At 38.1% G+C, this 27,628-nt stretch overlaps 1 protein-coding gene across 12 annotated transcripts in view; it reads right to left on the bottom strand.

Annotated features, from left to right (window-relative positions):
• LINGO2 (leucine rich repeat and Ig domain containing 2) overlaps positions 1 to 27,628 on the bottom strand; it is a 1,627,476-nt gene that overhangs the window by 880,309 nt on the left and 719,539 nt on the right. The gene's annotated exons all lie outside the window — the stretch shown is intronic.

Here is a 27,628-nt window from a genome sequence, read left to right on the forward strand (position 1 = left end):
TGATCAGACTTTTTGATAGCTTTTGATTAATTTTTCATGATATAAAAAGCGACCAAAAATAAGTTATTTTGGACTTTAGAATTTTTTTTGCGCGTACGCCCTTGACCATGCAGTTTAATTAATTATATATTTTTATAGTTGTAGAGAGAAGTAAAGGGGGGGCTCAACCGGACATAATGAAAAAATGGGGTGCTACCAACAGTGACACTAACAGTACAATGCCACAAAAGAGAAAAAAAGGGAAACACTGCATAAGAAGTGCACACCCACCAGAAAATATAACAAATAAAAATATTTTTATTATACAAAATATATTAACCAACACATATACATAGAATTTTAGATGAGACTACAAGAACATCTAAAACCAATTAAAAACTTACAAAATGAGCAAACCACAACTGGGGAAGGGGCCATGAATCCCTTATCCCCACTTGTCTTGCACAATAACACAAATAACAGAAGCTCCTAAAGAGATGCCCACAAAATAAATAAGTAATATATACTGAAACAATAATATGTACGCTAGTACCAAAGTAAAATGGACAAAAAAATATAGTAAGTGTGAAAAGTGGCAAACCACAGACGAAGGAGCAGGAGTATTGTAGTGCAGGACAGGACAGTCAGGACCCCACGCGTTCCGTCACTACATAGTGACTTCCTCAGGGGCGTTGACAGAGAATCTTGTCTCCTTTGGGGTCTTTTTTTTTATTTATTTTTTATTTTTTTGTTTTTTTACAAACGCCAGACAGCTTTAATGTATCTTTTATTGAACAGAGGCTTCTTTTCAGCCCCTAAAGCCCAGATTAAATGAGTACTGCAGTGATTATTGAGTATGGAACGATGAAGAATAACATTTATTTTTATTTTAATTTAGCCTCAACAAAGTGAAAAGGGCTGAAAATGTTTTCAATGCATTGTATTTACTACTCTATTATGGTGATAACATTTTAATTGAGAATCAAGCAGTTTGTTCATGATAAATATATATGTTTTTAATGTTAATTGTATAATATGAAAATGACAATATGACTTCAAATGTAACATATTATATTGTTGATTTCACATATTTTGTATAATAACATAGTTGACATAGCAATGCTCATTTCTTTATCTTCCTGCAGAGTGGTGACCTGGTTTTCTTCTTTACAATTTAAAGTTCCTTCAATAGATTATCTCTACTTTCTGACAGTTTAATAGACTTTTGCAAAAGGAACATTTAGATAAACTGGGTCCATCTTTTAAGTGAGTACAAATATATAGATTTTGACTCACATTAAAGCATTGATTAATAATGTTTCAGCTGTCATGATAAACTACTGAATTAAGTACATTTCCAAATGCACCTAACAATACATTCTTTGCTTGGATTGGATAGGATTGGATGCATAAATAATGCACTATTGATAATGTTCTTTGTATTCTCATAGCAGTTTCTATATTTTATTTTCTGAATTTAAATACAGCGTTTTGCTATAATGAAATATAACTAATTTCCACACTTAACAGATGATCACTTAGGGAAGATATTGACAGATAAACAAAAAATATGTAGTTTATGTGAGCTAAATTTATTTTTAAGAGGTAGGATGTTTGAAGATAGACAGCTTGCTTCTAAATGTAGCATCACTAAATGGTCAAGGAAGATAGAGACTTAATCAATGTTGATACCCACTTTAAACAAGGACATGTGAAAATATACCGGTAAAAAATGTAGGGCTCACCTAGTTCAGAGGTGCTCAACACCTGTTTTTCTAAATTGACATATGATGTATCAGAATGATCCCATTTAGGCTGGGTTCACATGTATCAGGCGTCCGGCATAGTTTCCCTCTGATGTGCAATGGAGGGAAACTGATGCTTGAACTGATCCCATTCATCTGAAACGGACAGTTCACAATCATCCAGCATCTCAATGTTGATGCTGTATGGCTTGGCACTCCGTAAAGCACCGGACAGGGGAACGCAGATTCACCCATGCCGGATGCCAGACATATGTGAACCCAGCCTTAGTGAGACACCTCCAGTAAGCATTAATAAAACAATATAATATAACAACAATGCTTGCTATACACTACAGCAATAGCATTCAGTATAAAAAAAAACCCTTAAAAGTCTAATTGATCAGCAAAATATAAAATTATATAAATTTAAAGGTAAATTGGTGCAACCAAAATGAGTTTGGATCACAGTTCAACAATATTATTGTGCTGGCTATAAAACCAACTGTTAGGAAACAGCAGGAAAAAATATTTTGATATCATTGTAAAAACAATCACCATAATTTCAAGAAACATATCAATCAGTATCCAGCCAATGTGAGAAATGTGAGAAATATGAAAAACATAACTGCTAACATATTGCAACAGGACTTTTATACAATGACAAGGAGCTTCTAAACACTGGCTCCCTATCGGAAAATCCAAGCGGCAGATGGCAAAGTGCTAGCAGCACAGGATGCCATCAAAACACTTGGAAAAACACCAAAGGGAGTTCCATGAGACATAACACGATAACATAAAGTTTATGGACATAAGGCATTCATCTGTATAGCCTGTAGTAATGTTCTTTAGAGAGAAAACCACTATGAGACTATGTCAAGACAGTGAGAAGCTAATTTACTTATTAAATGGAAATTTGTTAAGGATGGATGAGAACAGTGATATCAAATGTTTTGGATTTAGAGGCTCTGCTTCAAATAAACTATAAAATATTAATGTTGGGACATTTTTTCAATGCAAGTTTTTGACTTTGCTCAAAGAAAAAAGCCTTCAATGATTCCCATAAACATGAATTACAAGTTAGTTTGTAGCCAGTTTCTTGTTGGACGGACCTTTATTCTCATTTTGAAAAATATAAAAACAAATTTATTACAGGTTCAGCAAAAAAAGGTCATTTGTGTGTGCACCCACTACTTCCCCTGCCTAGTTATTCATTTTAATCAGGATCACAGGAAACTATGTAGCTTAAGTACTTGAACTCCATTTCTGAATTTGTTCATCCCACAGATCATTGAGTTTGTTATTTATGAAACAGCCCTCCTAACTAAAGGACACGAATGAGGATGTGTTTAGCAATATTTATTGAAAGTACTAAAGGGAAAAAGAAAGTGACTTAGGAGAACTACACTTACATGTCATATAGCTTTCATCATAATGTCATAATGTAGTTCAAAAGTGAAAGGAACTTTGCTGAGATAAACTAAATACAATAATCCTTGTGACTGTTTAGGAAACATTACATTCATCCTACGTAAATTTTGAGTGACAACCACTGTGAACTTACACTCAACAGACACTCAAATGGTTCATATCATGTATCTTACTGCTCCCTGTGGTGGGATATAGCTTAGACCCAGGAGATCCAACTCTTGTAACAAGGCACCATTAAACTCTTCGACTTCTCTTTCTACAGGCAGTGAAGTCACTAAAAGAGGTGCACAGGTAGCAACTGCAAAGGGATTTTACTATCTTGCAAAGTCATCCCCTATTCATAGGCTAGGGGGATACAAATCTGATGTGCGAGTCTTACCACTGGGGCCCCCTGCAATCTTGAAAATGGGAACCCTCTGTCAAGTAGAACAGTGCTCTCCTAACACCCCGAGTGCGCTTCCGCTCCTGCCTCAGGGGGCTATGTATGATAGCCCCCTGAGGAAGGAGCTAAAGCGTTCTCGGGATGTTAGGAGAGCACTGTCCTACATAGCATGGGTAAGTGTCATCAACTTTTTTGAGCAGTTATATGTAATTTATTCACTCTATCATTATATGTGATGTCAGGTCGTCGGAGCCTATTATGGCTACAAAGTTTTCTGACCTGTCTTGCTGCTTTATGTGTAATATGTTTACAACAAGCTCATATTATAGTCTAGTTACTGTTGCTGCATTATTGATAGCACTGCCATTTCCCTCTTGTGTGAGTTTTGTACACCCTCACACCACTATGTAAATATAGGTTAGCACTTATACCTCTACACTACACCTACACAAAATAAAAAGTAAAACACTACATATACACATACCCCTACACAGTCCCCGCCCCTCCCCAATAAAAATGAAAAACATCAGGTACAGCACTGTTTCCAAAACGGAGCCTCCAGCTTTTGCATAACAACAACTCCCAGATTGCCGGACAGCCATTTATTATAAATTTTGCGGGGCATTTTTTACTATAACCTCTTTTAAAATAGTAATTTTTGGGGGAAAAACTGCATTTTAGTGAAAAAAAATATTATTTACACATCCGACTTTAACAAAAAGTCGTCAAACACCTGTAGAGCTTTAAGGCTCACTGTAACCCTTGTTACGTGCCTTGAGGGGTGTATTTTCCAAAATAGTATGCCAAGTGTTTTTTTTGTGTTAAAAAGCTTTTTAAAAAGCCAAATGTGGCTCCTTCTCTTCTGAGCATTGTTGTTCGCCCGCAGAGCACTTGAAATCCACACATGGGGTAGTTCAATACTCAGAAGAGATGGGGGTCACAAATTTTGGTGGGTATTTTCTTCTGTACCTCTTGTAAAAATGGTAAATTGGGGGGAAAACTACATTTTAGTGATTTTTTTTTCATTTATAAATCCAAATTTAACGAAAAGTTGTCAAACACCTGTGGGGTGTTAAGGCTAACTGTACCCATTCTTATCTTCTTATGTACCTTTAGGGGTGTAGATTCCAAAATAGTATGCCATGTTTTTTTTTTTTTTTTGCTGTTATGGAACCATAGGGTCTTCCTAAATGTGACATGCCCCCCTAAAACCATTTCAGCAAAATTCACTCTCCAAAATCCCATTATCGCTCCTTCACTTCTGAGCCATCTAGTGCACCCAAAGAGCACTTTACGTTCATATATGAGGTATTTCCTTACTCCAGAGAAATTGGGTTACAAAGGCTTTTTCTCCTTTTACCCCTTGTAAAAATTCAAAAACTGGGTCTACAAGAACATGCTAGTGTAAAAAATTTTGATTTTGAATTTTGTCCTTCACTTTGCTGCTATTCCTGTGAAATACTTAAAGGATTAACAAACATTCTGAATATCATTTTGTATACTTTGATGGGTGCAGTTTTTATAATGGGGTCATTTATGGGGTATTTCTATTGTGAAGACCCCTCAAATCCACTTTAAACCTGTACTAGTCCCTGAAAAAATCCGATTTTGAAAATTTAGGTCACAATTGAAAAATTGCTGCTGAAATTTGAAGCCCTCTGATGTCTTCCAAAAGTAAAAACATGTCAACTTTATGATGCAAACACAAAGTAAACATATTGTATATGTGAATCAATGTATACTTTTTTTGGTATGTCTATTTTCCTTACAAACAGAGAGCTTCAAAGTTAGAAAAATGTAAAATTTTCAAATTTTTCATGAAATTTGGGAATTTTTCACCAAGAAATGAGTATTGATAAGAAAGTTACCACTATGATAAAGTAGAATATGTCACAAAAAACAATCTCGGAATAAGTAAAAGCATCCCAGAGTTATTAATGCTTAAAGTGACAGTGGTCAGATGTGCAAAAAATGCTCTGGTACTTCAGGCCAAAATGACCTTGGTCCTTAACCCCTTCCCGACCTATGACATACCTGTACGTCATGGGTGGCAAGGTGTTCCCGACCCATGACATACAGGTACATCATGAACATTACTGCCGCTACTCGCGGCATCCCGCAGCGCCCGGAAAGATGGTGGCTATCACTGATAGCCAGCCATCTTACCATGCGACCACGGGGGGTTTCATCCCCCACCCACCCCAGCGATCGATGCTATCAGCTGGTCAAATCTGACTAGCTGATAGCAGCGTTTCGCTATGAAAATACTTAGCAGTGTATCACGGGGATCGGGACACACACCGCTCTGCTAAGTGTCCCTGACCCGTCCCCCGGCGTCACTTACCCATCCGAGCGGTGTCCCGAGCGGTCCCGGCGGTCCCGGCGTCCTCCATGCGGTCCCGGCGGCGCTGCGTCCCGGAGGTGAGTTTGCAGCAGTAGTGCGGCATCTTCATTGGCAGCAGTGAGATCGCCGTAAAGCGATCTCACTGCTGGCTCTGAGAGTTTCAAAACTGCTTTCTGGGCATGCTGGGAGTTGTAGTTTCGCAACATCTGGAGGCCCACAGTTTGGAGACCACTGTATAATGGTCTCCAATCTGTGCTCTTCCAGATGTTGCAAAACTACAAATCTCAGCATGCTCCGTCTGTCCAGGCATGCTGGGAATTGTAGTTCTCTAACATCTGGAAGAGCACAGATTGGAGACCATTATATAGTGGTCTCCAAACTGTGGACCTCCAGATGTTGCAAAACTACAACTCCCAGCATGCCAAGACTGCCCAAGCATGCTGGAAGTTGTAGTTCGGCAACATCTGATCCTTCAGATATTGCCGAACTACAACTTCCAGCATGCCTGGGCAGTCTGGGCATGCTGGGAGTTGTAGTTTTGCAACAACTGGAGGCACACTAGTTGGGAAACATTGTCCGTTTCCTACCTCAGTGCCTCCAGCTGTTGCAATTGTTGCAAAACTATAACTCCCAGCATGCACTGACAGACCATGCATGCTGGGAGTTGTATTTTTGCAACAGCAGGAGGCACACTGGTTTGGAAACACTAAGTTTGGTTGCAAAACACTTGAAAGTTTATTACTTAATTTAGTGTTTCCAAACCAGTGTTCCTCCAGCTGTTGCAAAACTACAACTCCCAGCATGCACGGACAGCCAAAGGGCATGCTCGGAGTTTGCAACAGCTGGATGTTTGCCCCCTCCCCCCAATGTGAATGTACAGGGTACACTCACATGGGCGGAGGTTTACAGTGAGTGCTGCAAGTTTGAGATGACGCAAATTTTGCGCTGCAGCTCAAACTTCCAGCGGCAAACTTGCTGTGAACCTCTGCCCATGTGACTGTACCCTAAAAACACTACACTGACACTAACCTAAAATAAAAAGTAAAAAACACTACATATACACATACCCCTACACAGCCCCCCTCCCCCCAAAAAATGAAAAACGTCTGGTACGCTACTGTTTCCAAAACGGAGCCTCCAGCTGTTGCAAAATAATAACTCCCAGTATTGCTGGACAGCCATTGACTGTCCAGGCATGATGGGAGTTTTGCAACAGCTGGAGGCACCCTGTTTGGGAATCATTGGCATAGAATACCCCTATGTCCACCCCTATGCACATCCCTAATTCAGGCCTCAAATGCGCATGGCGCTCTCTCACTTTGGAGCCCTGTCGTATTTCAGGGCAACAGTTTTGGGACACATATGGGGTATCGCCGTACTCGGGAGAAATTGCCTTACAAATTTTGGGGGGCTTTTTCTTCTTTAACCCCTTATGAAAAGGTGAAGTTGGGGTCTACACCAGCATGTTAGTGTAAAAAAATATTTTTTTTACACTGACATGCTCGTGTTGCCCTATACTTTTCATTTTCACAAGAGGTAAAAGGGAAAAAAGACCCCCAAAATTTGTAACGCAATTTCTCCCGACTACGGAGATACCCCATATGTGGGCGCAAAGTGCTCTGGGGGCGCACAACAAGGCCCAGAAGGGAGAGTGCGCCATGTACATTTGAGGCGATTTGCACAGGGGTGGCTGATTGTTACAGCAGTTCTGACAAACGCAAAACAATAAATATCCATATGTGACCCCATTTTGGAAACTACACCCCTCACGGAATTTAATAAGGGGTGCAGTGAGCATTTACACCCCACTGGTGTATGACAGATTTTTGGAACAGTGGTCTGTGAAAATGAAAAATAAAATTTTTGATTTGCACAGTCCACTGTTTCAAATATCTGTCAAACGCCAGTGGGGTGTAAATGCTCACTGCACCCCTTATTAAATTCCATGAGGGGTATAGTTTCCAAAATGGGGTCACATGTGGGGGGGTCCACTATTCTGGCACCATAGGGGCTTCCTAAATGGGACATGCCCCCCAAAAACCCTTTCAGAAAAACTCACTCTCCAAAATCCCATCGTCGCTCCTTCCCTTCTGAGCCCTCTACTGCGCCCGCCGAACACTTTACATATGCATATGAGGTATTTCCTTACTCGAGAGAAATTGGGTTACAAATTTTAGGGTGATTTCTCTCCTTTTACCCCTTGTAAAAATTAAAAAATTGGGTCTACAAGAAAATGAGTGTAAAAAATGAAGATTTAGAATTTTCTCCTTCACTTTGCTGCTATTCCTGTGAAACACCTAAAGGGTTAAAACACTTACTGAATGTCATTTTGAATACTTTGGGGGGTGCAGTTTTTATAATGGGGTCATTTATGGGGTATTTCTAATATGAAGACCCTTAAAATCCACTTCCAACCTGAACTGGGCCATGAAAAATTATGATTTTGAAAATCTTGAGAAAAATTGGAAAATTGCTGCGGAACTTTGAAGCCCTCTGGTGCCCTCCAAAAGTAAAAACTTGTCAATTGTTTTATGCAAACAAAAAGTAGACATATTGTATATGTGAATCAATATGTAATTTATTTGGAATATCCATTTTCCTTTCAAGCAGAGACTTTCAAAGTTTGAAAAATGCTAAATTTTCTAAATTTTCATGAAATTTTTAGATTTTTTACCAAGAAAGGATACAAATATCAGTGAAATTTTACCAATAACATAAAGTAGAATATGTCACGAAAAAACAATCTCGGAATCAGAATGATAAGTAAAAGCATTCCAAAGTTATTAATGTTTAAAGTGACAGTGGTCAGATTTTCAAAAAATGCCCAGGTCATGAAGGTGAAAATGGGCTGGGTCATGAAGGGGTTAAGGGGTTAAACAAAAACCCCGACCCTTGCAAATGGGGGAGGGTAAGGGTTAAATCACCTATCCTATGTTTGTTGTTGACATAAAAGTAACGTGTGCCAAGTTTCATGTTAACCCCCTTAAGGACTCAGCAAATTTTAACGCTTTTTCCTCCTTCCGTTCTAAAAATCATAACACTTTTATGCCCCTACAGACCCATAAAAAGTCTTTTTTTTGCATCACCAATTGTACTTTGCAATGACATCACTTATTTTAGAATATAAAACCCCCAAAAAATTATTCGTGGGGTGAAATAAAAAAAAAAGCAATTTTGTAACTTTTAGGGGCTCCCGTTTCTACGCAGTGCAATATTTGGTAAAAATTACACCTTACCTTTATTCTGTAGGTCCATACGGTTACAAAGATAACCAATTTATGTAGGTTTTATTTTAATACTTAAAAAAATTATAAGCTACATGCACCAAAATTAGTATGTTTAAAATTGGCATCTTATGACCTCTATAACTTTTTTATTTTTCCGTGTAAGGGGTGGTATGAAGGCTTATTATTTGCGCCGTCATCTGCAGTTTTAATAAGTACCATTCTTGTTTAGATGGGACTTTTTGATCGCTTTTTATTGATATTTTTATGACCAAAAAATGCACAATTTTGGACTTTGGTATTTTTTTATGTGTACGCCATCGACCGTGTGGTTTAGCTAACCTAATATTTTACTAGATCGGACATATGATTATTTTTGTTCTTTATTTCATTATTTTATTAAAACAATTGTAAAAGGGGGTGATTTAAACTCTTAATAGGGAAGGGGTTAATTAACTTTTATTTAAAAAAAAGGCATGGCATGGAGCAGTAAATAGCTGATTGGACAATGGAGAGGCAGGTTAGGATTCTCCTGTTGTCCGGTAAGCTGGTCGGGACATTGCGATTTTGTTGTGATAGTCCCTATCAGTTCCGCTGAGCTGCCGGGATTCTTTTACTTTCGTTTTAGACGCTGCGATCGGCCATGCCCGGCATTTGCCGTGGGTCCTGGCTGCCCGTAGCAACCAGAACCACCGAGTTTAACCCATTCTCTGCAGGTGAGAACGGTTTAAACCCGGTAAAAGGGGACCAGAGCGTAAAGGTACGCCCTGAGTCCTTAAGGATTGGGGATGCAGAGTGTATGCATACGCCCTGCTTCCCCAAGAGGTTAATATCTTTAGCCATTTGGACGTGATGCTGGAACATACTCACACACATTGAGTTTTATAGTTCTCATAGCAACCAATCAGATTGCTTCTTTCCTTTTTCAGAGACCTTTTCAAAAAATAGAGAAGCAACCTGATTGGTTGCTATGGGCAACTTGGCAACTTTTTATCTGGACAGGTTTTGATATATCTCCCCCCATGTATTTTGTCTTTTATGGTCTACACAGAAACCTGAGATAAGAGGATCAGAAGCAAGAAAATACCCTGCTCAAAAAAAATAAAGGAAACACTAAGATAACACACCGATCTGAATGAATGAACTAATCGTATGAAATACTTTCGTCTGACAACAAAACCCCACAAAAATTATCAATGGAAATCAAATTTATCAACCCATGGAGGTCTGGATATGGAGTCACACTCAAAATCAAAGTGGAAAACGAAACTACAGGCTGGTCCAACTTTGATGTAATGTCCTTAAAACAAGTCAAAATGAGGCTCAGCAGTGAGTGTGACCTCCAGGTGCCCATATGACCTCCCTACAATGCCTGGGCATGCTGCTGATGAGGTGGCGGATGGTCTCCTGAGGGATGTCCTCCCAGACCTGGACTAAAGCATCTGCCAACTCCTGGACAGTCTGTGGTGCAATGTGATGGATGAAGCTAGACAAGATGTCCCAAATGTGCTCAATCAGATTCAGGTCTGGTGAACAGGTGGGCCAGTCCATAGCATAAATGCCTTCCTCTTGCAGGAACTGCTTACACACTCTAGCCACATGAGGTCTAGCATTGTCTTGCACTAGGAGGAACCCAGAGCCAACTGCACCAACATATAGTCTCACAAGGGGTCTGAGGATCTACTCTCAGTACCTAATGGCAGTCAGGCTACCTCTGGCAAGCACATGGAGGGCTGTGTGGCCCCCTAAAGAAATGCCACCCCACACCATTACTGACCCACCGCCAAACCGGTCATGCTGGAGGATGTTGCAGGCAACAGAACGTTCTCCACAGCATTTCAAGACTGTGTCACGTCTGTCACATGTGCTGTGGTGAACTTGCCAATCTTGGGGTTCTCTGGCAAATGCCAAATGTCCTGCATGGTGTTGGGCTGTAAGCACAACCCCCACCTGTGGACGTTGGGCCCTCATACCACCCGCTTGGAGTCTGTTTCTGACCATTTGAGTGGAAACATGCACATTTGTGGCCTGCTGGAGGTCATTTTGCAGGGCTCTGGCAGTGCTCCTCCTGCTCCTCCTTGCACAAAGGCAGAGGTAGTGGTCCTGCTGCTGGGTTGTTGCCCTCCTACGGGCTCCTCCATGTCTCCTGGTGTATTGGCCTGTTTCCTGGTAGCACCTCCATGCTCTGGACACTACGCTGACAGACACAGTAAACCTTCTTGCCACAGCCCGCATTGATGTGCCATCCTGGATGAGCTACACTACCTGAGCCACTTGTGTGGGTTGTAGACTCCGTCTCATGCTACCACTAGAGTGAAAGCACCGCCAGCATTCAAAATTGACCAAAACATCAGCCAGGAAGGATAGGAACTGAGAAGTGGTCTGTGGTCACCACCTGCAGAACCACTCCTGTCTTGCTAATTGCCTATAATTTCCACCTGTTGTCTGTTCCATTTGCATAACAGCGTGTGAAATTAATTGTCAATCAGTGTTGCTTCCTGAGTGGACAGTGTGATTTCACAGAAGTGTGATTGACTTGGAGTTACATTGTGTTGTTAGAGCGTTCCCTTTATTTATTTTTGGAGCAGTGTATTATTTCACTAATGGAGTAGTAGATGCTTGTAATAAACATCCAGTAGATGTGGTTGGTAAATCCACAGTCTATACAGTAAGATCACATAAAGTCAGAATGGAAGGACCAGGTGATCTTTTTTTTGCCTTCAAACTATGAGCATGAAATGAATATCTTTGCTTATTGAACCAATAAAAACAATGGCAAAAAAAATATATTTATTAGTAGTTGAAAAGGTAAAATCTCAATATTTGTCATTTGTATTAAATGCAGCATACCTCATGGTTAACACTATTAAATCCTGAACTCCGCTGGTGGAAGGTGTAAATTTCTTGCTTCAAAAACATGATCATTTCCCTTTGAAGTGTTTTTAAACACTTTCTATACAGCGTGCACGAGTGATTGCCCATAAGCCTAGGAGTTTGTCTGCTATGCAGATGTGCATTGCAATGCTTGACATGAATTTCCCAGCTCGCTGATTAGATGTTGTTACCCAAGAGCTTTAGATACCATTTGACTGGAAATAATCTAGCATTCATTGTTTTCTTTGTAAAGGTAGAATGGCTCTTACAACACTGCGGTATTATCCTGCTGTAGTCTGTCACATAGCAGTCTTGCTTTATTTGAAGAAAAATATGAATTTCAAATAAAGTGAAATAGCTCATGCAATGACCCTTAAAAGCTTTTGCTAGTATGATAGCTAAAACAAAGATGCTGCATAAACACATGGGGGGACATTTGGTAGTGGCTTTTTCTGCTCCATGTCCGAGCTGGAGTAAATTTAGTAGGTTTTATCATTTTTAGCAAAAAAAGAAAAAAAAAAAAAACTACTAAATGCTTTGATAAATGTCCCCCATGGTCACTATGTAAAAGACACATTTCCACATACATATATGTTCTCTTTTGATGTAGTTATTTTCGTACAATCTTTAACCATTTTCAAGAAGTTATTATCTAGAACCCATTATTGTACATTAACATTTGTCATTTGCCTCTGTGCCATGTGTCAGCTGTGCTTCCTAGTCTTCCTTCTCTGGAGTGTCTCCTGCTGTCGAATGAACGGTAAAAATAGTGCATGCACTAATTCTCCCGTTACTATTGCCCGTCACAAAATAATGTCCGTTATTAATAACGGGCGATAACGGTTAAAACGGCTATTAGAAAAATCCCATAGACTATAATTGGATTTTATAAAGGCCGTTAGTGATTTTGTGCCGGATGTATAACTGCTGATTTCCTAATGGGCGTTCATAACGGAAGAGTTTTTATAGTGTGAAAGGGGCCTAAGCTACATTTAAAAGTGTTAATAACTAGCTGCATGTCAGCTTTTAGTGGGGGCCCAAGCGACTGCAATAAGCCAGTGGGTCGCTCAGTATGGAGCAGGCTTGAGCCAGTAGCCCGCTTAATACACCTCTAGTGGCACCATGACAGTATAGAAATTTTATGTGTTGCCAAGGGGTTAAAATATAACCACTAAGGGGGAGATTTATCATTGTTTGCTTTGGTGAGCAAGTCCTGAAGTCATTTTTTTTTTTTTGCTTTATTTTTGCTAATCTGCTACATATTTGTCATACTATCACAGGAGGTTGATACATTTGGAGCACATAAGCAAAGCAAAAAAGTCGCAGCTGAGAGTTTTGTGAGGCTTTTTTGAAACTTTTTAAATTTTGTATTCCAGGTCAGACCTGGAGTAGACCTGTCCCTTTTTAAGGGGTTTGCAACTTTTTTTTTTTGCCTATTTGTGACTTTCACACTTCATAAATACCTGACCACTGCAAAGTGAAAACTTAAATTTGCTTAGGTAAGGCTGTTTGTAACTTTTTGCTTACTCACAAAAGTTGCACAAAAAGTGCTTAGGCTCATGTGCGACTTTAGTAAGCAAAAAAAAAAAGGTTCTAAGGGGGAGATTTGCCGAAACCAGTGTAGAGGAAGAGTGGTGCAGTTGCCCATGGCAAACAATTAGATCACTTCTTTCATTTTTCACAGGTCTCTTTAAAAATAAATGAAGCAATCTGATTGGTTGCCATGGACAACTGCACCATTCTTCCTCTGCACAGTTTTTGATATATCTCCCCCTAAATACCTTGATAAATAAGTCCCACGTAAGTGACTACACACAGACAAAAGGGCATGTACATCTACAGACAGTCTTTTTATCACATTTTTTTTGTTTGTTTTTTTGTGACACCTAATTTAAGATTTGTCGAGATATCTGATTTTCTTTAAACAGGATTAATAGTGGTGAGTCACTTGCTGCTGTGTGTTTCAAAAGTTATTGGCCGAGTATGGGTTTATAAATGTCACTAATATCTTTTGTATCATTATGAATAAAAATGTATCACTCTGAAAGATCAATATAGCAGACCACAACCGCTCAGAGACTTATGTAGTGCTGGTCTACTATTAGTTAATTTATTGGAACTCATTTATCACTTTCAAGGGATTAAATAAAGGTCTTTTCCTGGCATTTTATCATAATTGCTTTCATTTTTTTATTACTTCTACTTTATATGGAAAACCTTCATGTTTTTATATAGGAGAACAAGAGGCAGCAAGAAAGACAGGCTGTACATGCTTTCTGTCTCTAGGGTGTTATCTATTTACTTTTTTTTTATATATCATTGTTCCTGATATTTGGGGAAATCAATATGGCTGTTATCCAAGCCTCAGGTTTCCAGGCCAATAGGAAGGTAATGTGTTCTCAGAATATGACCTTCCAGCTTGCTAAAATATGACCCCAGTAACCATATTTTATTATGTGTTAACTTTGCTTGCACATATACAGGGTAATTGGGTTTCAAATCTACAATGCCTTTGAAAAGCTTTTAGACCCTTTCATTTTTTTTCACATATTGTTATGTTTCGACTTTGTGCTAAAATAAAAAAAAAATTATGCTTTCCCCCAAACTGCAGTCAATACCCCATAATGACAATATTTTTTTTAACAAGATAGAAATTTGGAAATGTTGGCATATTGATTTACACCCTCATTAAAACTAATTCTTGCTATTGCACTCCTTATGGTAAACAAAAATATATTTCTAATGTACTTTGTTTAAAAAAAAAATTATATGTGTTTAAAAAAAGCTGCCACTAGGTGTCTCCCTATTTGTTCAGAGCACATTTCTTGCACAGACTTTGGACTCCTGCTGGCAGTAGTCTCAAGTCAGGAAATGCAGTCTGGTGTGCAAACCCTAACTTATACACAAGAACACTAGAGGATGTGGTGCTTCAATTGAATACTAATTGAGAGGTCTAAATCATTTTCCAATACTAATTAGCAAATTAGAATATATTTCCAACATTCTGTTTTCACATTCTCATTATTGGGTATTGAGTGTAGAATGATGGGGAAAACTTCAACATTAATAGTAATAATGGAATTTCCACACTTAACCCCTTAAGGACATAGCTCATTTTGACCTTAAGGACGCAGCCAATTTTATTTTTGCATTTTCGTTTTTTCCTCCTCACCTTCTAAAAATCATAACTCTTTTATATTTCAATCCACAGACGAGTATGAGGGCTTGTTTTTTGTGCGACCAGTTATCCTTTGTAATAACATCACTCATTTTATGCCGTTCGCCGTACAGGATCAATAACATTATATTTTGATAGTTCGGACATTTACGCACGCAGAGATACCAAACATGTTTATAATTTTTTTTACACTTTCTGGGGTAAAATGGAAAAAATTGACAATTTATATTTTTATTGGATGAGGTGATTTTTTAAATTTGTTTTCCTTTTTTTTTACATTTTTAAACTTTTTTTTAACACTGTAATAGCCCCCATAGGGAACTATTTATAGCAATCATTTTATTGCTAATACTGTTCAGTGCTATGTATAGGGCATAGCACTGATCAGTATTATTGGCGATCTTCTGCTCTGGTCTGCTCGATCTCAGAAAAGAGTAGAAGACCCCTGGAGACGGACGGAGGCTGATAGCAGCCGGGACCTGCCGTGCATGACATGAGCACTACTTTGGTGCTTGCAGTCATGTACAGGATGTAAATATACGTCCTTGTGCGTTAAGTACCAGGGCCCCAGGATGTGCATCTACGTCCTGTGTCGTTAACATCCTGTGTCCCCTCAAGGTCAAAAAGCTAGACAAACATCTCTGTACACCCTGGCTGCCTAGTACTTGGTGCACCTGGACATACATGCATGTCCTGACTCTCATCCAGACTATAAGGCAAGCGGTGAGTCAAGATAGTGAGTCAAGATGGTGGCTGGAGCTTTGTTGACCTGCTCAAGGGCCATTCCAGGGATATTCTTGAATGGTCTGCCTTTTGGCAGACCATGCAAACAGATCACTGATATCACTAATCAGTGATATGCCTATGCATAACACTAAAGTAAGTGTAATAGCAATCAAAAGGTGGCTATAAATAGTCCCCTATAAGGATTTACAACAGGGTTTAAACCATTCTCACCAGCGGAGAATGGGTCAAACCCTGTGGGTCCTGGTTGCTACGGGCAGCCAGGACCCACGGCTAATGCCAGGCACTGCCGAAGCCCAGGATTAACCCTTTAGATGCCACAATCAAAGTTGATTGTGGCATCTAAAATGAAAGTAAAACTGTCCAGGCATCTCAGTGTAGCTGATCAGGACTATCGCAAAATAATTGCGATGTCCCAATCAGCTTACGGGATGACAAGAGGGTCCTCACCTGCCTCTCCATCGTCCGTTTGACGATCTGCTGCTTCAAGTCTGCTCAGCAGGCTAAAGCATCAGAGCGCCTAGAACACTGATCAATGCTATGCTATGGCATAGCATTATTCAGTACATACAATCAGAAGAATGCATGTTATAGCCCCCTGTGGGGGCTAAAAAAAAATGAAAGTGAAAAAAAGTTAATAAAAGTGAATTAACCCCTTCCCAATTAAAAGTTAAAATCACCCCCCCTTTTCCCATTTTGAAATAATATAATGTAATAAAAAATAATCATATGTGGAATTGCTGCATGTGTAAATGTCCAAACTATTTAAATATGAGGTTAGCTAAACCGCACGGTTGATGGCGTACATGTAAAAAAATACCAAAGTCCAAAATTGTGCATTTTTGGTCACTTCATATACCATAATATATTAATAAAAAGCAATCAAAAAGTCCCATCAAAACAAAAATGATACTGATAAAAACTACAGACAACAGCAGAAAAAAATGAGCCCTCATCCGTGTGCGGAAACATAGAAAAGTTATAGGTGACAGAAGATCACAATTTTAAACATACTAATTTTGGTGCATGTATTGGGTTTCCTTGTTACAGTATGGACCTACAGAATAAAGATACAGTGTCATTTTACTGAAAATTGCACTTTGTAGAAATGGAAGCCCCCAAAATGTACAAACATTTACGTTTTTCTTTTCAATTTTACCCCACAAATATATATTTTTTTGTGGTGCGGTGGATTTTGTTATTAAATTATTGATGTAATTACAAAGTACAATTAATGGTGCAAAAAACAAGCCCCTATATGGGTCTGTAGGTGGAAAATTAAAAGTGGTATGATTTTTAGAAGGGGAGGGGGAAAAAACTAAAGGGCAAAAACGTATATTGGCCTGGTTCTTAAAGTGAAAATGGACTTGGTCCTTAGGGGTTAAACAGGCCAACATGTGCTGTGTCCTTAGAAGTTTACAGATGACAGATATAACACAAAGTAATGTTTAATATTGTTTGATAATTTAATATTCTGGCTTCAGAAAACTATATTTAAACAAATCAAAGTAAATTATCTAATTATACTTTTTACAGATCAAGTAGGAAAAAAAATGAAATCCCTCAATGATGAGGAAAAAGTTTATGGGAATACCAACAATGAAACCCTACTTAATACTTTCGTGCTCGTCCTCTGGCCTTTATGGTGGCAATTGTTTTGAGGCATGGATTTCTCAATAATAAACAGTATGCTACATCAAGCTGGTTCCAACTTTAAGAGCAGTTTTTAGATCAGGGTGGAGTTTTGTCAAGGACCAGTTTCAAAATTGTCACTGTAATATCAGTTTATCATAATTTTTTTATTGATAGAATGAGAAAGCATCCAAAATGTTCATGTACATATGTGCATTGTCAGAAATGACTGTAATTTGCCTCTGGTCCTTTACCTGACACACAGCCCCATCAAATAGTAATGCCTTAAGGCAACCAACCAAAAAGCAAAAGTACACATATGGGCATAGAATATGGAGCCCCCCTTTCCCCCCTGGCACTAGCAGGGTGCACCACCATGACAACCTACCAGTTCTTTTTTTTGAACCTGCACACATTTTTACACAATAGGAACTTTGACAGGGAATAACCAACCACAGCTCACTAAGGTCTGTAAGCATTTTCACTTTTAACTCCAATTTTTTTAGACTTTTGCCAGCAAAATAAATCATCATATAGAGGCTTATCACCAAAAACATAATTTATATAAAAAAAAAAAAAAAAAAACATTTGTAACATGGGATCCCATGGGTGATATATGGCGTTAGAAACGGTTATATATATTAGAGCCTTCCATCTGAAGTCCATATCTAGAAATAGATTTTTTAATATATATATACTTGATTTACTATGGTCCTTATAGGCATAGTAGATCTAGAGACCATTTTTGGGGACACAGTAGCCCCCCTCTGAAACCACAATTTCTATTGACAGCAGGATTTAGGGGTTAGATGGCTGGGATCAGAGAGTTCTTCCTTCTTAGCCACTAGAGCAGGAGCTGAGATATCAAGAGACAGCTGTGCACATGTTATGCCTGAAACAGCACATTTTCTCCAGATTTATCCACACCATGAAAAAGCACAATAGGAGGGATAAGGTAACTTGTTGGTAGTAAGGCATATTGGCATATAAGGCATATTGGCTCTGACAAAGGGGTTAAAGCAGAGGTAACCTGATGTGAGTATGTAACAAAAAGTAAATGTGTAATTGCTAAAAAATGTGCATGCATAATTCCAATTAAATGTGTTGGTTATGCACAGATGTTTTGAATTGTTCTTTGATTTGCCACAGCACTCGATTTTGCTGGATTGTGATGACCTAACTAAGTATCCATTGCAGACCGTGCCACTGTGTAATTTCATCAAGTCTGTTTTGTGACTCTTGTATAACCTCTAATTTAGTTGATATGCGGAGCTATTAAAAGTTTGTATGGGAAACATAGAATGTTGTCTACACAGATTGTCTTCTTTTAAATAATTTTCACTTTTAAAGGGTTTTCTGAACAAAAGCATATATTTTTTTTATGCCCACCTGTGCATATGAATTAATGTCATTAGATAAAGGAAGACAGAACACAGTCACAGGGATGAGGGAAGGTAAGTTTGCTATGTTTTTAGCATTTCAACACACATATTTTTGCTACTATACAAAGCATGCTATTTTTCAAGTATCTTCACAAAATTGCCATGATATAACATAATTCACCTCACTTTGCTTAGCCTAGCATAAGTAAAGTAGTTACTTCTAACTTTGATATAATTGATCTTTGTTGGACTGCAGGAAATTGCAAAAAAATTTTATGCCAATGTGTTGAGAACCAGAACCTGGAAATTTGCAACAAAAAATCTCTGCCTATTGGTTGAGAAGAAAGTGCAAGGAAACTGCAATATTATGCTATGCCTATACGTTGATCAGGTTGGTATAATGGTTTAGAATCAGGACTGTTCTCACCATGGGCCCCTTGGCAATCACACTTTTTAACTCTATAGAAGGTGAGTCCATGGATATAGCGTTTAGAGCCCTTGTTATCATCTATCATTGAATGAACATCAGCTTAAACTCTCTGACTAATACGGACTATGACATTTATATTATCTTTATGAAACAACATCTTTATTGCTCCTCAGCCTCTTTCAATCCAATCTTCATATATACAACATACTGAAGATGCAAGAAGACTAAATAAACATGAAACATGCTGGGTCTTTGATAATACCAATGTATGGTATGCTAAAGCAATCCATATTCATATAATATACCAATAAAGAAATATTATATAATCACTTTGATACATAAATTAAACATTGGTTCTTATCATGCAACCCTCAAATACATCATTTGAAAGGGTCTATTTTTTAAGAATACATCTTTTCATGGCGTTGCTTGGTAACCACTTCAAAGCCCAACTGGACTTCAAGGCATTGCATAGCAAAAGGGATTATAAATAATTAACATTAATAGTACTTGATTAATCATAGAAATGTATCATAGCATGATGAAGATGATTGTTAATGGCAGAGACAATAAACAGCAATCAGTAAATTGGTTTGAGAAAATGACAGCAGGTAAGCTTAGAATATGAAATATATCTTCCTAAAATAATTCTCTTTTGTTATAGATCCAGTATAAAGAATATCATTATATTAATACATTAAAGAACTGGATAAAAAAAAAAAATGACAATGATTATATCATTAAAGAGAAAAGAGAACCCAAATAAACAGTCTGGAAAGGCATGGCACTGATTTTAATTGTTTCTAGCACTTGAGAAATCTTTTAAAGGGAACCTGTTGACATTTTTATCATGTAAAAACTAACAGGATAAACAGGCAAAAATGGGCAATCGGTAGAGCACTACTGTTTGCAAGGAAAGGACTCTGGACGGCCCACAGCTATGCAAACCTCTTCATGGGGGGGGGGGGGGTTGAATCCGAACACATCATCGGTTCTTCTGATTTCGGACCCCATATCATTTATTATAAGCATTATATAGAAGACTTATTAATTATCTAGAATGGTGACACCACTATATGGTCTCCTCATGCTTTCGCCACCTCCAGGCTGTGTCACTGTACCACCATGTGGTCTCCTCATGCTGCTGGCACATATAATAATACTTTTTAGGTTCATCCATTTGAAATCTTCGATTTAAATGTTAAAAAATATCTTCAATATTTTCAATTGTAAGGGCCCTATGGTCTCGTCAGGCAGTTGCCACCTCCAGGCTTTGTCATACAGCCACTATATGGTCTCCTCTTGCTGCCGCCACCTCCATGCTGTGTTGTTCAACCACTATATGGTCTCCTCATACTGATGCCATTTCTATGCTCTGTCATTGTGCTGCTCTGCGACAGTGATTCTAATAGTGACGCCTCAAATCTGCATGTCATACTAAATAACAGTACTGTTTCACTAACCCAGCACACACCCTATGCATGTTACAGCAAGGCAAAGTGTTCTTCACCCCTATTGAGGCTCTCTGTAGGCCAGAAATAGCTGTTTTTAATACAGATTTGCTGTGAATAAATTCGGACCGATCCAAATTTTTTCAGAAAATTCGGTGAATCGGACAAATCGATTTTTTCGAAAACTCGCTTATCTCTACTCCCTTGAATGAAATTGATTCGCTATTATAACTCAAGCAAGTGAGCCTTGTCCGCATATGATATGTTTCCCCCTATGGTTACTTTATTACCCAATGTGGCGCTCCACTAGTTTTTTCTGTTTCTTTTGGCAGGGAAATTAATAAAACTGATGGTAAATCTATACCCATATATACATGATAATTTCTATGTGTCACATTGAAGGCTCTGCTATTATAACTTTATTTGTCAGCTGCATTGCTTAAACAATTGGGGGTAATTGGTGGTTAATGATTGGCACCTAATTGGTGAAGTGGCATTACACAGCTGAGTATAGTATAGAGTCTTAATATTTCTAACCCAACTTATTCACATAGACTATAATAAAGTCGGACGGAGTAGATGGCCAGGCCGGGAAGCACTCTGTATTGCACTTCACTAGACATAAATCGTGATTACAGGCCAAAACATGTCAAAAGTTAAGATTATTCCCCTTCTCCATCCTGAAACCTGGTGTGATCTAAACTTTTGACATGTTTGGAATGTTTTTTTTTCCAAATGACGGTAATGTTTTGAGATCTTTGTTATGTAGAAAACATGTATGTATACAAATGTGCCCACATTTGAATTTAATATAAATTTCAATTTATCATGATAAAATTCAAATTATGTTTGCAAAACAAGTTGCGCTCTCATCACAACTATTGGTGGGTGACAGATTCAGGATATCTTCTGTCAAAGTATTAAATAATCATTTTTTGTAAGCTAGTTAATTTGTCACATTTTGCATTTGTTGAGCTGTATGAAAAGGTAAGAGAAGACATCTGTATAGTTAGAAATTGAGGGACATGTAGAAAGCATGGAGAAAGGAGAAATAGAAGGAGGAGTAGGTTGTGATGGAAGGGCAAAACAGACAGAAGAAAGCCCCATTTCAGTCATAGTTTTAGTTTTCAGTGTTGGCTATAACAAATGCTCTGTGCCTCTTGGAACTGAACCCTTATCATTTCTATTGACCTTTTTATTAAATGGTCTTTAACCTCATTATATGTGCCCTGCTGATTACCTTCTCCAGTTTCTTTAGTTTTTCAGTTTCTTAGTGGCTAGCCTGTACACATTTCAGCATCATCTAATTCTTCTGTTCTGCTGTTCCAGGCTATGTCAGTTACTACCCCTGGTGACTCTGCATTGTTGCCTTTGCTTGTCCTTGGCTGTTTCCAACATCTGTGACTTTTGCCCTATTCAAACTTACCTTCATGTCTGATTGGGAAGCTAAGCTATTGGACACTTGCAGTAAGGAGCCCAGATGTTGGCGGCCACATGGTGCCATATCTAGACTCTGTCCCTCCCAATTGGAGGGAAGTTTTATAGAAAAAAAAAAGCTTTAGCCTAACAACTATGCTGGAACTGAACTGGGCAGCATAGTTAGCTGATCTCAAACTATCTGCTGTTGCAAAGGCTGCACCTCAAAATTTGAGAAATAATTTTGACAACAGCTGGCCACAGAATAAGCCACAGAATTTAGGTTGACATTTCCACTAAATATTTGTAAAAGTAGACATCTAATGCCAAATGTCTGCCTAGCTGTACATACCACAAACATGTTTTTTTTGAAAAAGCAAGTATAAATCGACATTAGCTAAAATCAAGAAAACCAATGTATGGCAAATATAGTCTTACATACAAACATATGGCAAACCGTGTAACCTACTCATATTTGTCATTACTACACATGGGCCTATGCCTAGGGTAGCAATGTTAAGGGAGGTAGAACTTAAGTGAGTACAAAGAAAATTATAAATACTTTTAATGTAGCTGCTGCTGCTGCCATGCTGTGGCCTTGAGAAATAAAAAAGAAATTCACTTGTTTGGCTGAATAAATATGGAGCAGAATTGCTGTACCTGCAGATTTGCAGCTGCAGCCGCTCATTATGTAGTGGATTTGTCATTTATTTCAGCCCTTTCTGTGTTTAGAGTTAGGATCCGTGATGAGTCTGCAGGAAAATCTGCATATAGAACATAGAGTTCGGCTGATTATTTGTGACAGATCTGCATGAAAGAAGTCTGATGCATGTGGAATCACCCTAATGGTAAGTATTAAGCCCAGTTTCCTTGGGTAGCACAAGCTGTAAATATAACCCTGTTAATTGGGAAGGGGAAACCCCGAACTGAGCACTTGCTTTGTGATGTTACATTTAAATTTGATTTAAGATTTAATGTAAAATAACTGTGGAACGATTGCAATGGAACATTAATCTTATCTGACATCTGACAAAGAAGAAATCTTCTTTTTTATACTAACTGTACATTTCACCTAATAAGTGAGATAGCTATGAATCAGCCTTTGATTGCAGAACAGGAGATGATGCTGGACTGTCAAACACCTTCCGCGCAGAATTGCCACCCTTTAATAAAGTAGTTGGGGATCAGAGGAGATGGAATCACAGTCTGGCAATATCATCACACAGTTGCTGACAGCCTTTCTCTAAGAGGAAAGAAAGTCTTTCTTGAAAATTCACCCTATAAGTACATCTTTTATCTTTATGCACTGCAATGAGTGTAAACTAGTTAAAAGAGCTGGGATGTATGCATGGAGGAACTAGTTAACAGAGTCTAGTAGAAGGTTTTAGTAGTAGAAGGTTTTAAAATAGGCAATTATTAGAAATTTATGCCAAAATAGAGAATATTTTATGAGTCACTGTAACCGCTGTAGAGAAGTAGAGGACATGAAAACATGTATGAATCTGCATGAAAACATCTTTCAGCCCATAGCAAAAAAGAAAAAAAAAGAAAAAGGTAGCACTAACTAATTAAACTGCTGCTTCCTCTACAAGATATCTTGTCTACTTAAAATAGTCTTATCAAAAATAGATGAGCTGGTGGATTCTTCAATAAATCCTCTTTTGGATTTAGGAATCATTCAGTCAATAGAATCTTTCTATAATTTAGACATTTATCCAAGGGTCATATTACTGGCTAGACAAAATTGAGACCTAGACAAACACACCCTATTATACAAAGTAAAACAGTTGTAAACAAATATCTTCTACTGTTTAGTGTTCATAGGCCTTTGTGTCTCCATGGGAACAGACTACAAACAAATCATCTGTAGTCAGAATCATCAGCCGTAATCCTTTACTCTAATGCATGATTACCTATCAAATATAGGCAATAGATCGGAGGGAGCATGGATGTATAGTTATACCTCAAAGGGATTGTTTTTAGTTTGTAACTATATAAAAAACAAACAAAAAAAACTAAAAACAACAATAACATATGTGTACAAAGGAGACTGCAAAACAAGAATACTTGCAGAATGTTTTAATATTTCCTTATTTTAGTAGCATAAGAGCAATGGTGGGCATTTAAATTATCTAAACCACCGAACAATTGTAAAATTATTCGAACCATAGGTTATGTTTACACAATGTTTATTTCGAGCGTAAATTATTTGTAAAATTGTGTCTGCATTTTTTAAGCTTATTATGCTTACATAAAGTAAGTTTAGGGGAATGTGGTTATCTGTGCACACAGCATGTAAAAAATGCAGACACATTTTTGTAGTTGTGTAAATAAGTGACATGTCACATGGTTGTAAAAATGGGTCCTTTTTTAAGTACTGTGTGCACAGACTACCACTATTCCCACTTACTTGGAGGACAAGATTGTTAAAAAAATGAAGATGCAATTATGCGGACACAGTTTTACAAATGAAATATGCCTGAAAAAGCACTGTGTGAACATAGCCTTAATCTCACCAATATTTTAAAGATGTTTGAGGTCATCTTTTATTCATTTGAACAAGAATAACTTTGTTTTTATCATCTTGTGTTGTGCTTGAAGGAAAAATTGCTACTTACGAAAGTCAAAGTATCAAAATGGTTAAACAGCTTACTTCTTACTCTTTAACAACTGCAAAACATCCATTTCATGTTTCTAATCCTGTCTGCCCTACTAGGAGTACATTCCTACCTACCCTTTCAGTGTAAAAGCATTATGTGCACATTTTATTTAGCAGCCCAGTGAGCTTTGTCAAGCAAACAGTTTAGCAGATTGTGACAGCAGCTCCCGTGCTGCAGCTCAGTATAACAATGGAGGATTTAATGTGTATGCTCCACTAAAAGTCACATGACAGAACGCTTTGCATGTATACCGCAGATTACCACCTTAAATACTTGCCATTCGTATTGTGGAGAACATGAATACAAATCTGTTCTGACTGAATTTTGATATGGTTTTCTGCTAATGTAAAATTTTGCTTCTTAAAGGGCAACTGCTCATAGATTTATAGACTCTTTTATATACTGCATATAAATCTAATGCAAAGGTTTTCTACAGAAGATCAAAATATTTCTTGAGAATGATACTTAGGCTTTGGGCCCATGCTTAGACTTTATAGAGCAGGACACTATAGGCACTCTGGGGGATATTTATCAAAGCTGTCTATGTCCCGCATCAGTTTAGACCAAACTACAGAGTGTTTGGCCAGTCTATTGTGTGCCTAATCAAAAGGCGCACGGCTCTTGATAAATTCTGTGCACAGACTTTGAGATCTATGCTTTAGTCTATATTTAAACCTGCTCCAACATGGTCTGACATTTCGGCGTACTTTCAGCCGATGCGAATTGTCGCTGTAAAGTCGCTTTTGATAAATTCAGCACCAATGCATTTCCAATGCATTTCCGTCTAAAATAGACTTGCATGCATCATGTTCTAAAAATCCTCTAGAGCAAAAGTCGCAGAAAAGTCGCACATATTTAGACTGCGACTTTCTGTGAGACAAATTTAGACAGGAAAACCCAGTCTAAATCCTTTGATAAATATCCCCCTCTGTGTACCATAATATCATGCCTTCTTGAGACACTGTATTCTCCCGCTCACCATACCTGGTAATACCAGTATATGGAGGGATAAATTTGTATGCTTATTTCCAATAGATTCTCTTTTGGGAATCCAAAAAAACCCTGATTTCCCATATACTACTTATTATAAATAAAAATCCCATAAGCTTTATTAGTTGCTGCACATATATATTAAAATCAAACAGCGCTGTTTGCTCCAGTTATTCTTTGAGTATTAGATTCTCAATGCAGACTTCTCTGCTAGTTTTGCTTCTTGTTTGTGAATGAACTGTCCTGTATGCCTGCAGGTCATACAGGGTTAGTGCTTAGGAGCAGAAGCGCTGTCATGGTTAAAATATCCACTCTGCCCCCCTCAACATGTTTCGCTACAACGTCCACGCTCAGTTGCCCGCTACCTCTTGATAACGCTACGTTGTAGCGAAACATGTTGAGGGGGGCAGAGTGGATATTTTAACCATGACAGCGCTTCTGCTCCTAAGCACTAACCCTGTATGACCTGCAGGCATACAGGACAGTTCATTCACAAACAAGAAGCAAAACTAGCAGAGAAGTCTGCATTGAGAATCTCATACTCAAAGAATAACTGGAGCAAACAATATATATTGTGATAAAGGATAAAGTTACAAGGAAAGGGTGCATTTCCTTGACTGACTCTGGAGGATCCCTCACCTGGGGCCTAAATAATCAGGCAGCAGACAGGGGAGGTGCTCAAAAGGAAGAGGCTCAGTCTGATCTGGGCTCTCCCTTGGAAACAGTAAGCCACTGTAAGGGGGAGACATGGGCCCTTCTGGGGGAAGCACACAGCTGGAGCTGTGAGTGGCCCAAGTGAATTGTGAACAGTGAGTAATTAGGTTGAAGATGTCATATGTTTTACTGGATGAGGGTAACTCACCAGTTACTAGACAGGGCATGCTGAGAGTTGTAGTCAGTAACCAGATGGTCTAGGACTTTATTTTTTTCCTGTGTTACGTTTTGTTTTTGCCTGCAACACATGTACATAAAGCTGGCGAGGTGCCAGACTTGTATCCTGAACTGTTGTCTGCCAAATTATTGCAAGGAAACGTGTCGAGTGGCAGTGACCTGGACGATCCCATAGCTATCCCCAAGGACGGTTCCTTACAAATATATATATATATATATATATATATATATACACACACATCCACATGGCGTGGTGTTGCCCAGAGAGGCACAGCATATCCCTCTAACATTGAATCATTGTTTAGGTGATCTGCAATTTTGATCCCTTCAATAATATTGTAGTGATACTTTAGATTCTAAGAATAAGTATTTGTTTTATTTCCTTTAGGAGTTTGTATTCCATACTGCCTAGATGTTATTGTTTCATGAAGCTACAAGTGGTGATAAACAATTTCATAATATTTTAGTTCTGTGTTTCAATGTTTAAAATGCCTTAGTAAAAATAAAAAATAAATACTGATGAATATTTTATCATTTAAAGATCTAGGAACTATTCAAAAAATCTCTCTTAATTAAACCTATTATCTTCCATTTTTTTTCATTCCCCAATATTTTTATTAGCATTAATGGCAATAAAATGGAAACATATTTTTAACTCAAGCTTGACATTTTTGCACAGATGGTAAAAATGAAATAAAAAAAAAAATTCTTCATCTGTAAAATTCAGAAAGCAAATCCTTGGTCTATAATGTGACTCTTAAGAAGAGGAGTTTTGCTGTGTTGAATAATAATTAACACTTTCCCTATATATTAAATACTTTTTTTTCCAATAATACTGTTCATCTAAATTATAATTTTCCACCACTAGCTCATGCTAA

This window comes from Hyla sarda, chromosome 1, assembly GCF_029499605.1.
Source record: "Hyla sarda isolate aHylSar1 chromosome 1, aHylSar1.hap1, whole genome shotgun sequence".
NCBI classification, from domain to species: Eukaryota; Metazoa; Chordata; class Amphibia; order Anura; family Hylidae; genus Hyla; species Hyla sarda.